The sequence below is a fragment of the Antechinus flavipes genome, chromosome 4 (assembly GCF_016432865.1).
Source record: "Antechinus flavipes isolate AdamAnt ecotype Samford, QLD, Australia chromosome 4, AdamAnt_v2, whole genome shotgun sequence".
NCBI classification, from domain to species: domain Eukaryota; kingdom Metazoa; phylum Chordata; class Mammalia; order Dasyuromorphia; family Dasyuridae; genus Antechinus; species Antechinus flavipes.
In genome coordinates this window covers 427,166,120-427,170,800 of record NC_067401.1, presented here as the reverse complement: position 1 = coordinate 427,170,800, position 4,681 = coordinate 427,166,120, and the positions used below count along the sequence as shown (strand labels likewise).

The following is a 4,681-nucleotide window of genomic DNA, read 5'->3' as shown; positions in this document are numbered from 1 at the left end:
CTGAAAGACAAACACAAGTTTTTAGTGGTTTTTAAATAAGCACAATATTCTTGGTATAAATTTGTTTTTAAAAAGTGGGATCAAGTTGAGGTTCGGTAAGTTAGTATAATTCCATCTACCTTTAGGTTCACAGTTCAATTCAAGTTTCTGCTTTGCCTTTGGAAAAATTATTACCTTTATTTTAAAACGAGGCAAAATCAGCTGAAAGTCATTTTCCAGGTACACTAGACTCATACAATTGAGCTGGAATTTCAGTCTCCTGTGTCCAACTCGGGCAACGCCTAAACTAAAAACATGGCATCACATTTCTGAAAACAGAAACCTTTTATAGAACCTTCACAATCACCTCTTAATGGATCCTTATTGCATCTGTGACAATCCTGAGGGAAAGGGTTTGTTAAGACAACACCTACTGACAGTCCCCAAATAATTTTCATATTTTTCTTGAAGATACTACCATGTAGATTTTAATCAAGAGAGGCATACGGTTGCTGCGGCACTTTTTTTGTCGTAGTAACTAAAGTAATGTAATTTTCACCTTAAAGGACTGGCTTATGTTGAGCTCTGATCAGTTCCTGTTTATTCCATAAAAATATCACTTGAGATTTCATGTACCTCCAGAGCAGCTAAATGTAAGCACAAATTTGTAGCAGAGGAAGAAAAACATTGCTTCATGGAAATAGGCCTTAAAGGAATTATAACAAAGTGAAATAATGAAAAATAGTGACCATTTAATGGCAAAGTGATCTCAATATTTCAGAAAATAAAGCAAATCTGAGTCAAAAGGTCAAGAAAAAATAAGTTAATATCTTGAATTTAAAAGATTAGGACTTTAAAAAGTAATCATAAGTATATACAATTATAACTAAAATGTTAATTATAATGAAGAAAATAATTTTCCATAATTAGCACATAATGCTAATTACAAGTGAATCTTTGCTGGACTTACAAAATATCTTGAATTAATGAAGCCTGGATGTGCAGTGAATCAGAACAATACACAGAATGGACTTCGCATGACATTTAGACTGAGACAGGAAAATGAGCACGGGGTGTTGGGATAGCATCTTGGGAATCAAATGTGGCTTCTGTCTTCTGCAGAATGCTGGGCAACAAATTCCCTTACCCATGCATACTTCAGACAACTCTCTCAAACCCATCTGCTATCACAAACATGTCAAGACCTACAGTGATGGAGGGAGTTGCCTATGCTGAACAAACTCCATCCCTTCCCCCCTCCCACTGCAATGCCTATTTACGGCATGGAGGGGACCCTAAAGTTCACAGAGTCTCTGCCAAAAGAAGGCAAAGTATGACTGACTTTAGCAAGCTAGATATTAAGACTATGTGGTTGTTACCTGGGAAACAGCTTCAGTAAATTTAGGCTTATTACAGGAAATCTGATCATCAGGAAATATACACACACACACACGTGTGTGTGTGTGTGTATGTGTGTGTATTTAAATTAACTGTGGTAAAAGTACAAAGTGCCTACTAAATAATGAAAGGATTGAGCTCTACATTAGTTAAGCAAATGAGAGATGACATAAATCTCAAATAGCCATAGATAATGAGAGTATTTAGTTTGATGAGCAATTGTTATGTAAATATTGGTATAGAAGCTATTTCTGATGAAAAATAATATATTTTACATCAAATCCAAGAATCACCCCTTTCACCTATTATCCCATTGCACATATAGATATATAGGTACATATGTACAAGTACATATATATGTGTGTGTGTATGTATACATATGTGTATATATACATACATATATATCTGCATATCTACATATATGGGCTTTTTTAAAAAATGAATTATGGTAGAATATGTGTTCATAGTCTATATGTAAGGAAGAGGATTCCACTGCTTATCTCAATATAATTACAAAAGATATCACTGAATGTCATCACAAAGTGACTGTAAGATAGGTAGCAAAACATAATTAGGTTTTACTGTAATCCTATGAGGTGTGAAACTGAGTCAAAATGGGAATTGTGTGATTGGCTGTGTGGATGAGCTGACCATGTCTCTGGGGACTTTAAATAGCTGAAGGGATTTGAATAATTCTATCATCTGAGTGGAGAGGGGGAAAATAATCTTTCAACAGAAAATCGCATTTGAGTGGGGAGGGGATTTTATCTCCTTCCTCTGCCACACTCCTCCTCCCTCCCTGAAGTGACAAAGTCAGATAGGAGATTGGTCTCATGGGAAAGCCATACTGAAGGGAAGCACAGATGCTGAAAGCCAATTATCCCATGAAGAAGGCAACTTCTGGGACTGTGATCTCTCACAGAGAAGTGTCAGAGACAGACTCAAAGAAGGAACATATTTTTAAAGCCCAGAAAAGTGAAATAACACAGAGCTGTAACCCAAGGCAGCTTCTTAAGTCTCTATAAAGAGATACTTCTAGTATCAGGACTTTTGAATTACCTTCTTGCCACATATATTTGTGTGTGTGTGTGTGTGTGTGTGTGTGTGTGTGTGTGTGTGTGTGTATTCTATAAACCTATGTATATTTGTGGGAAGCTTTGAGAAAAATATTTTATACCAACTTTTCCTGCTATCCCATCTTACTAAATAAATGCTTTTGCTAAAAGCAAAATCAACTGTCTGATTGTTAATGGGAAACACCAGTAGGGGCTCAAGGTACTATACTATTAGAAGTATCCACTCATAAGATTACTCTTCAAACCTGAGAACACTTGTCTCTCTGGAGACCCAATCTTTAAGCAAAAGTTCAAGTTTAGGAAAACAGCCCAGGAGTGTACATTTGTGTACATATGTATACAATTATGTTGTCAGAGTTACATATTAGTTAAGTTAAAAGCTTGTTTCTATTCTAAAATTCTGTGCTGATGGAGAAATTTATAGCTAGATTTTAGAGCAGAAAAAAATTATCTTTAGTTAATATTTCAAGCACCTAGTAGGTGCTGGCTAACCAAAAGCCAAAATTTCTGCTTTTAAGAAAATTGCCATCAATATATTATGTATGTATATGTATGTATATTTGACAGATAGCATTGCTTGCCGAGTTGGACCCAGAATTAAGCAAGAGAAGGAAAAAAGACTGGAAACTGGAGACTTCAGGAAACTGCAATGCTCCTTTAATGATCTCAAGTTTCTTATGAAAACAAAGGGCCATTTTTTTAATACCAACATTTCTACCAGTAACTTTATATGGTACCAAATATGAACTACAACAATCTCAAAACAATTAAAAATGAATGTCACAAAGAAGGCAATATAAAAGAGCATGCTGCAAGCGTGAAGAACTTCAAAGACCACAGGAGTAAAAAAAGATGTCATCAAGGAATCATACATTAGGAAGAAAAGGTAGACTTATTAGAGTATGATCAGGAAAAGAAGTGGTCTGATTCCATAGGAATAATGAGAGAACATGGAGTAGTTGGTAGAATGCAGGACTTAGAGACAGGAAGACCTGCTTTAGAATCCTGTCTCAGTCTCCTATCAGCTGAGTCACTCTGGGCAAAAGAAAATTACTTAAACTCTCTTAGCCTGTTTCCTTAATTTTAAAATAAGGGATTTGAAATTAAGAACCTGTAAGATGCTTTCCAATTCTAAAATCTGTAATGTTTTTTTAATTCTCAGTCTAAGATTTATGAATGTTAGATAATAATAGATGAATAAAACAAGAATATACATTAGTATCCTCATGATGCATAAAGAAGAAATAAGTTTTTTTAGCACAGTGAAAATTTATTATAAAATATGGACAAAGGCTACCTAAGATAAGAAGGCAAGAAGATGAAATTATAAATCATCTCAAGAGTCAAACCAGAGAAACACTTTCAAAGGTCCATCGAGATAATGGATTCCTAGTAAAGAAGCATGTACATATATAAGGAACTGGAGGACCAGCGAACCACAGTTTTTTTGTTCTGTGCTTGTTTGGATAAAATCTAATTTGAGCCCTAGCTATTTCAAAACAATAGAATGCTTTGTTCAAACTGTAGGGAACGGCCCCAACTCCCTAATTAAAGGTATTATCAGTGACTGAAAGATTTTGATAGCTAGGCTTTCATCTACTGAAGTACAAATGATATCTCATAGTTCTGGATTCTTAAAGGATTATGAAAATTTTGGTCTCCATGTATATTTGCCCCATGAAGCAGAACCAATTGTGATTACCTTGAAAATCCAGGAATAAATGCTTTGTGAATATAGAGGGAAACCATCCAAGGAGCACTCAAGAATGGTTTTAATCAAGTGAGTAAAATGATCCTTCTCTCAGGATAAATTTCTGTTTATAATATAACCCTTTCCAAGAGTGAGCTAGTAGCATTCAGAAAGATGTTATCTCTTGTTCACTAGAATCCAAGCTGTGAAAGATGTCCTTTCCTGAAAGTCACTTGTCCTGCTTTTCTAGAAACTCTAGATCTTTAATTGTGCCATGACTGAATCACAAACATCTCAGAAAAAGCCCATTTTTAAGAATATTCAAGAACTTACTTCCACAATCAGTCTTCAACAATTACTACCACCTCCTCTACCACCACCACCACCATTAGTAGTTCAATTACTATTACTACTATTTTATTAACTTTTATTATATATTACATATATCATCACATATTTTATTATTATTAACTTTATTGTTTTATTAACTATTACCTATTATTACTAATTTTATTACTATACTATTCTTATTACCACT

The 4,681-nt window shown here is 34.5% G+C and overlaps 1 protein-coding gene across 2 annotated transcripts in view; it reads right to left on the bottom strand.

Moving 5' to 3' along the window:
- Nucleotides 1-4,681, bottom strand: part of NME7 (NME/NM23 family member 7) — a 154,879-nt gene that overhangs the window by 291 nt on the left and 149,907 nt on the right. The gene's annotated exons all lie outside the window — the stretch shown is intronic.